Consider the following 9,072-nt stretch of genomic DNA (forward strand, 5'->3'; position numbering starts at 1 on the left):
CAGTGCTGAAAAGAAACCTGGGGTTGTTCCTATTTTCCTCTATTAATGACGAGTAGTACGCTGCTCTGGCATTACGGCTGTTTGGACCACATCATCTGTGCCACTGACACGTCAATAATGAATTTGTTGACATATATTTTAGCTAAATCTATAGAGGGTAAATAAATCATTGAAAATTTGTCTTGTCCAGTAGATATTTTAGTTACAACCAGATTAAGTTAGCCGAGCAGTTTGGTGTTTATATGTGCCGTAGTTATTACTTTTTGGAAAATTCCTCGATCTCTACGTTACAATGTTAACGTTTTCTTAAGATGTCCGGCTGACTAACATTTAACATGGAGGGACTACAAATCCTCTGTTTTTCTTTATTTTGAGAGTGAATTGCCCCACAATATGAATAGGGGAGAGCCAGGACGATTGAAACGTGGGACGGATGAAACATTCCAGTTTTCTCCAAGTGTAATGATGATAGACAGACTTCCTTAGGTCTGAACATAGAGCATGTTACCCTCCTCCTATCAGCCAACTATCTTCCTGTTGTTTCTTTTTAATCGCGGAGTTACAGCCGATAAATGCGTTTTGATGGTCAAAAGTAAACTTCATTAGCGGCCACATTTCTTTATATTATTAACGAGGGTTTTTCATTTAAAGGTTTGACTCCATGCTTATTCGGTAGACCAGTTAGTGTTCTCCACAATCCCAGACTTCCATATTGCATGCTTGTTTACATGAGAAGCAAAACAGGCCGTAAGGACATATGTCTACGTTGGGACGGATGAAACGGCTGTTTCAACTATTCCCGACCTGGCTGGAACTCCATGGATTTTAAGTAAATGCACAAATATCTGTGTTTATACAATAATTTATGGAGGTGAGACATGGAAAAGCAGTTTTAGAAAGATGAAAATATATTTGAGCCCACCAGGTAGGGGGGGTCGAGGGTTCCCATGTTATCCTCTGGAGACTGACGGGCTGTGGGGCGTTTTTTGGATGTCCAGTGGTATAACCCACGTAAAAACCTAATGAAACGATATTTTCCGCAATAGAAACATGATATATATGGAAACACCTACTATTCTAATTATAAAAATGTCAGAATCATCCACAGTGCATGATATTTCAATAACTCCTTTGTACGCGTTTCAGGATGACGGCAATTAGTTGTTAACAGACATTCACAAAGACGCATAGTCCTGCAACAATCTATCTATTATAACACCTCTTGGAAGTACCATCCATGATATACAGTAAAATATTAAAGTAGTTGGAAGTTTATATGGCTTAAACTGTAGGTTTCATTCGTCCCGTCCAGGAGGGACAGTTGAATCGTTACGCACGTCCCACTCTTGCTGTAATAACTCAACGGTTTGTTCATCACTGTTGTCCCAATAATGCCGTTAAATCAAACCCTCTCGTGTAAAATTGCCTAATTTAGTCACGATTAATTTTTATTTTTCAGAGTTGTTTTAAATTTCATAGCAACATGTTTTAACATGTGTTTAAAATGGATTTCATATTCTCTATCACCAAAAGTCCAGAGTTAACATAAAAACATAAATTTTATCTGTCTTCTTCATTACAGTCTCTCCAACAAAGCTCTGTACGTGGTATTTATTCATCATTAAATACTCTGCTATCTTTTTATAACAGGAGTTAATAATAAATAACTTCCTGTTGTCTCTCCAGGCTGATGGTCTGTAACCTGTCAGAGAGAAGCTGGGAAGCTCTGTCCTCAGTTCTCAGCTCCCAGTCCTCTAGTCTGAGAGAGCTGGACCTGAGTAACAACAACCTGCAGGATTCAGGAGGGAAGCTGATCTCTGATGGACTGAAGAGTCCACACTGCACACTGGAGACTCTCAGGTCAGACCAATTTACTGTTTTTCTTTAATCTGAGATATTTCTGTAAACTTTAAGCTCCACTTCATTTAACCCTCAGAGACCTAAGAACTTTTTGACAGTTCATTGTCCGTCTGGTTTTATTTTCTAAAAAAGCTTGTAAAACATCAACCCTGTTGTCTACAGTCAAGATATGAACATCAGTTTTTTCAGGACAAACTGGGTTATTAGAATATTCGTTCTGCAGTGAGGTCACTTGAATGTTAAACATGGTTGTAGGACATTAACGACAAATAAATAAAAGGGAACATGAATCTTACAGCTATGTAAAGTTACTTAAAAGTGAGAGAAAAGAGAGCGAGATCCTAGCTGTCCAGAAGATAATGAGCTCAGTGTATGAGTGAGTCCTCGAGAACTGTACCTCATATAACTGATAATAGTTCATATAAGCCTGTTGTCTATCGTTCTGGCACATTTAAAAGTTAGCTAGCTAGTGATTGTGTTTTTTCGTTCTTCACCTGTTAGCTAGGTTGCACGTTGCTTGATCTTAATGAAGCCTCAACACTTTCACCAGCTTTGAAGAAATAAATATAACTCCTACAGTTGACAAAATACATTTTTTCAAAGAAAGTCCAGACGCTTTTGCCCTCATGACATTCACTTATGCCAATAATCAACATAATAATGTCATAGTTATTGATACTACACCCACAGCAATGCTACACAAGCATTTGTATCTAAAACAGTTTTCCTTTTTGCAAAAATAAACACAATAAACATAACTTATAAAAAACAAACTATTTACATTTTCTTTTTCATATCACATTAGACTAGTTTAACTTGGAGGATTACTATCGTTCCCACTCTAAACTCTTTGCTTTCGCTGTCGCCCATATAAGGCATATAGTGTGCCTTCACTTCCGTAAACAAACAGAAGTAAAGGCACACAGATACAGAGAAGCCACGGAGCGCTTAGCTAGCAGCAGAAATGAGCGAAAACGTGATGAATTAATGAACGTCAAGTGGATAAATCTTGGAAGTAAAAGTTTGGATTTAATGCTCAACGATCCCGAAAAAGGCACAAGTTCCAGACTGGATAGAAAATCACCTGTAGAGGCTAGAAAGACTACGAAGAGACCTCCAGGGCTGCTAGCCCGTTAACTTTTAGCAGCAACAATCTGTAAGTTTCTGTGTTTTATGGTTATGATTGAATTAGGGATCAGAGGTGCATTTATCAGTCGGATACGGTTTTCTCAGTTCCTGAGGGTTAAACAATCCTCATGTCAGGACTAATTTCACAAAATCTTTGAATGTTTCCTAAGTATTTTGTTTTTATTTATAATTGCACATAATAAAGCATGACATATGAACTGTGGTGAGATCTAGAAATCCTTTTATATTTTAATATCATGTGACTTTGATACTTGCTTCACTCTTGATTAGATATATCTGCAACTTGTTTAGAATGAAACAGAATTTAACCTGAAAAGGGATTTAATATACTAAATACACAAATTGTCTAGACTCAACATTTAAACACGTTATCCGTCTTGTTTCCTGTTGTCTCTCCAGGCTGAGTGGCTGTAACCTGTCAGAGAGAAGCTGTGAAGCTCTGTCCTCAGTTCTCAGCTCCCAGTCCCTAACCCTAACCCTACCATTTTATTCTGATTAAATACTTCTTTATGATTTTTTTCTGTGTGTTTCCAGTCTGTCAGGCTGTCTGATCTCAGAGGAAGGCTGTTCTTCTCTGGTCTCAGCTCTGAGCTCCAACCCCTCCCATCTGAGAGAGCTGGACCTGAGCTACAATCATCCAGGAGACTCAGGAGTGAAGCTGCTGTCAGCGGGACTGAAGGATCCTCTCTGGAGAATGGACACTCTCAGGTACACACACTGATCAACATAAAGGAGATATTAGTGTAGGAAGTCTTAAAGGAGAACATCTCCAGGAACTGAAATGACAAATCCCTTTGTTAATAGTTGATGTAGGTTAGACAGATATCTGTCCATGGTTTTAAGAAACATCCCATTTCCCCTCTTTTCAGGAATAATATCCATTTTAACTCGACAAAGAAAGGTCCAGGTTTAGCCTAGCTTAGGGTTTGTTTTAAATGCGGGGGCTTGTGACAGGGCTTATTGCGGCCGTCACCGTAGCAAAGCGCTACTTGTACCTCCAACGTCTGAACACTGACTTTAAAATACTCTCATTGTGTGTGGGTGTGTGACATATGTTTGTTTTGTTACCTTGTAGGTATTGTGTTTAAATTTATCAGTAACTCCATTCATTTCCATAGTCCTACTGTTGTCACGTAGTTTTTTTAGTGCACGTATTTAACAGCTAAAACTACAGTGATAGGCATGCATGCAACGCTGACTCCATTACTTGCCCAATCTGTTAATCATCTTTATACATTGTTCATCATTAGCATTTTATCTTGTGATATTTTCCTTAGTAACAATAACCACAAGACCATTATTCCTTTGTTAATCTAACAGTTGTTTATTTAACTTTAATCGTAACACAAATCACATCCAAACATTCGTGTCATCTTACCTGCGTCCGCTGACTTAGTTGTAAAAGGGAGTTGGCCGTATGCACCGGGTTATTTATAGACGGGCGGTCTTCCGGGGTGACCGGAAGCTATCAGTTTTAAATGTTAAATTGTTTATGTGGTAGAACCTAGATATCTTGTGGGGAGATTAAACCTGTTTGAGGTGTATGTATATTATCACACGTGTTTTATTTTGTGGAGTATTGTTTTGGCTTTTTTTAAAGCCGTTTGCATATTTCCCACATGAGCCACCCCTGTAGGGTGAGTGGGAATGGTTTAGTCCATTACAGAGGTGCGCTACGAGGATATTTGAGGGGGAGGTTTCAGTCACGAGAGAGGGCTGGATGTGGTGAGACGTAAGTCTAGTGAAAGCCAATATAATTGCAGTCAAAAGGCAATTTGTGAGCAGCTGTTCTTCTGTTTACTATTTTACTTTTATCTTTTTGACTCACATGTCTATTTCTTTTCTAGTTTTCAAAGTCCTTGATTTGTATTGATTTTGCTATTTTTGGTATTTTGCCTTTTAGGCCTTATTTGGGTTAATAAAAACACCCCATCTTCAATCCCAATCAACGTTTAATTCGTCCTTCCGGTTACGCACCACACTGAGACTACTGGTAAAATCTACCTACAACAGGGCTGTTGTAAATACATCCATCTCCGCCGAGCCATGCAGAAGCCTGATTGGTTATTAGTAGTATAGGCTATATGCTCCTGATTGGTTATTAGTAGTATAGGCTATATGCTCCTGATTGGTTATTAGTAGTATTTGCTCCTGATGATAGGGACTGGGGGGTCTTTAGTCTTATTGCCAGGGGAACATGACATTGTTAATGTCTTCTGGGTTATAATGGATTTCCAGGTTGTTGTTCCTGTCTCAGATTTAGATCAAACCTTGTTTATATAAAGAATGTGTCCCAAAACCAAGGCCTGTCAAATATTTCTGTTCAAATCATTTGTCTTCATATTTTCAGTTTCACAGCCTGGAAATCACATTATCTGGACATTAATATAATGGAAGGTATTATTCAGGTTAAAGAGAGAAAGAGACAGATAAGAGAGAGAGAGACAGGTTAGAGAGAGATAGATAGAGGGAACCCAGCTGTGTGAGAGAGTGATGTAATGCCCCCCCCCCTCCTTTCAGGGTGGAGCCTGCTGGAGTCAGATGGTTGACACCAGGTCTGAGGAAGTGTAAGTGTGTTTTTAATTTCATTCATCAGACTGTGACATCACTCATTCAACCCTGTGATGTCATCACCAAAGAGCTGATTGGTTAATAACTGCAGCTGTGTTGTGTCTCGTTCTCTCCGTCAGATTCCTGTGAACTCACAGTCGACACCAACACGGTGAACAGGAAACTCAAACTGTCTGACAACAACAGGAAGGTGACATATGTGAAGGAGTATCAGTCATATCCTGGTCATCCAGACAGGTTTGAGTCCTGGGAACAGCTGCTGTGTAGAGATGGTCTGACTGGTCGCTGTTACTGGGAGGTCCAGACCAGAGGAGAGGTTAATATATCAGTGAGTTACAGAGGAATCAGGAGGAGAGGAGGCAGTAGAGACTGTTGGTTTGGATATAATGATCAGTCCTGGAGTCTGATCTGCTGCGGTGATGGTCGTTACTCTGTCCGTCACAATAGCAGAGGAACCTCCATCTCCTCCTCCTGTGTCTCTGGTAGAGTAGCAGTGTATGTGGACTGTCCTGCTGGCTCTCTGTCCTTCTACACAGTCTCCTCTGACTCACTGATCCACCTCCACACCTTCAACACCTCATTCACTCAGACTCTCTATCCTGGGTTTGGGGTCTGGTCTCCTGGCTCCTCAGTGTCTCTGTGTCCTGTGAGAGAGTCTCCTCCTGTCTCTCACTGCTGATCAGCTGAGTCTGGACAGGATCACACTTCCAGGAATATGTCAGCTTATTGTTATGAACTAATGAATGAACGTTGAATGAATCATTGAGGATTTCTCAATGTCGCGATCAACCCAATTCACGTGAATTCAACCAATCACCGTGATTTTGATGCAACTAGGCAGTTTTGACCAATCACCGCAACTTTTCCGCAGATTTGACCAATAACCAGAGTTTCCCGTGACTTCAACCAATCCAGTCCCACAGCCAGACTCTGTTTCAGTACATGACCGAGAGCCAATGACCAAGCGGGAGTGAGAACTGTTCAACGTCACCCGTACGCCTCCAAATTCATTTCTTTGTTTCTGATATGAAGACATCAGACTATCCTTTTGACCTGTAACATTTAACATCAATGGTCAGTTCCCCCTGCGACACGCACACACACACATGCACTTACACACACACACACAGTGGATGCAGGAAAAACCGGAATTGAGGACAGCTGCGCTCGTTATTGAGGCAATTGATGAGTAAAGTCCAATAAGTCTTTATCAAACCATATGGATCTAAATCCCAGGCCAGGACAGGAACTAACTAACAATAACCAGCAATTTTTTACAAAAGTTTCAGCAACATCAGGCATTTTGGCAACAATCTCAAAAGAAGGCAGGACATCCTGGAGGGCCTGATGAAATGATTCAGGGGGATTGACCAGATTCTCCGTGACCAATGTGAACTTCTTCCACTTCTGGTCCTTTAAAGGTCCAGTGTGTAGTGTGTGGAGTTGTTCATTATCTTTTCATCAATATTTACCGGGGTTAGCAACAAAACAAGGCTCATTGACTTAGCTATGGTGTCATCAGCTCTTGGTACGAGTGTCTGTTTGGCACTTACCGGGATCCATACCTTCTCAGGCTGGGACTCTACAAGTGTCTTTAATGGCGAAGGCCAAAGAAAGGCTTTTCTGTTGCTTGTAAGAAAGAGGAATATCTGAGTGCATTTCCAAATCTGGGAATTAGTTTTAACCTAGACAAGTCTACGATGCAAGACACGCAGCATCCTGCATGGCGTTGTCAGCTTTGCCAGAACTATCCACGCTCCCGACAAGTGACGCCCTTTACCAACACTACACAAGGGCAAACTACCAAGCAGCCATAATGAGACATTCTCTGAAAGGTATGATGTGTGTCCCTTCACCCGTTGGCAATGGATGGCACCTTGAGGATGGTGAGTTAACAGAGACCTGGAGGACTAGACCTCCTGCTCCTGAAAGGTTGCTGCAGGCGGTCCACTGCAGTTGCAATCATAGCAGATGTGAGACAGGAAGATGTCCATGTATGTCTGCAAGACTGTTGTGCTGATTTATGTCGTTGCCAAAATTGTTCAAATGTTTTCCAGGAAACAGAGGAAAGACCTTCATGGGATGATGGCTCTGATAGTGATAGGGATAATACCGATAAGTAAATATGTGCTGTGTTATAATTTAAGTTGATTTTGAGCTGTAAAGAATCTATTTTAGAATTGTTGTTTTTGCAGCATTCAACATTCGGGGGACAGGGTAGCATTTTGAGTCATTTCAGCCAACTTGGACCAAAGTGTGCTTATATTTTATCTTTCTGCGATTACAGAGTACTTACTGAAAATTTTAAGTTGGTGCCAATCCCTGAAGTTGAAGAATATTTTTTAGAAAAGTGCCAAATTTCAAGGTCTACATTCCCACTTGAGTATATAATGCATTAGAACCTGTCTCATATGATTAGGGACATGTATACATGTCAGATGAGACATATGTTGTGTTGATAAAATGAATATAATAAAGTTACAAACAAAACCAGCAGCATGAAAATTTCATTTTTTTAAATTCCTTATTATATACGTTTTATGGATTTTGACCAAAAGCTGCAGGGTATTTTGCGGAGAACTTTTAACATAAAGCTGATATTGGTTTTGTCTTTGCAAAAATTAATTTAAGAAGTAGTGCTGAGGGTTGGGAACGAAATTCATTTTCTAGTTCACCTTATGACCTGTTGGTGAAACTTAAATAATAAAATACGGTCTTCTGCCAATTGGAGTGTGAATGGTGAATGGTTCCTATACTATGTAAAACCTTTGAGAAGTCGTTACTAGAAAAGCGCGATATAAAGACAAATTCGGAATATTAAAAAAATATATTTTATTTTATTACATGTTTTATATTGTTGGTTAAGAATGTATTAGTGTAGTTTTCTGTATTACATATATTAAGTAACTATATTTTATTTACATGATGCTATAACAAATGATTCTGGTTAAAAACATTACTGCATGCATATGGATAAAACATAATTTAAGAATGTAAAGTGATAATTCAAAAAATATATATATAAAAAAAAAAAACTAAACAAAACAGTCTGTTATGCCAGCTGACAACAAACAAAGGATATCCGTATGTAGCCCAGTACGAAGACCGGCGTGCGTGCGCGTGTGCGTGTGCGTGTGCGTGTGCGTGTGCGTGTGTGTGTGTGTGTGTGTGTGTGTGTGTGTGTGTGTGTGTGTGTGGCTCTAACATTGATTGAACATCGGCTCCATCTACTGGATCATTTGCAGTAATTGCCTTACTGTTTAATAACCTTCATAGATATGTTTCCATGTAACTTTATGTACTATGTGTATATGTACACACTTTATTATATATTGTAATGGGAAAATTACATTTAACCATGATTTCCTATATCCTTGTGTATTATTCATCCATTATTTATATGAATCATTACTCTGCTTTCCAGTTATCTGACTTCCTTCCATTCATTGTGTGTGTGTCCTCCCTGAAGAAGAGTCCCAGCTGAGACCACCA

At 39.6% G+C, this 9,072-nt stretch overlaps 1 long non-coding RNA gene across 1 annotated transcript in view; it reads left to right on the top strand.

Annotated features, from left to right (window-relative positions):
- LOC117953929 overlaps positions 1-5,826 on the top strand; it is a 19,173-nt gene extending 13,347 nt beyond the window's left edge. Inside the window, exons 3-4 of the long non-coding RNA XR_004658711.1 lie at positions 3,742-3,752; positions 5,814-5,826. This is a non-coding gene — a long non-coding RNA (uncharacterized LOC117953929). The remainder of the gene's footprint in view (positions 1-3,741; positions 3,753-5,813) is intronic.
- The last annotated feature ends 3,246 nt before the right edge of the window (positions 5,827-9,072 follow it).

The sequence above is a fragment of the Etheostoma cragini genome, chromosome 12, assembly GCF_013103735.1.
Source record: "Etheostoma cragini isolate CJK2018 chromosome 12, CSU_Ecrag_1.0, whole genome shotgun sequence".
In the NCBI taxonomy this organism is placed as follows: Eukaryota; Metazoa; Chordata; class Actinopteri; order Perciformes; family Percidae; genus Etheostoma; species Etheostoma cragini.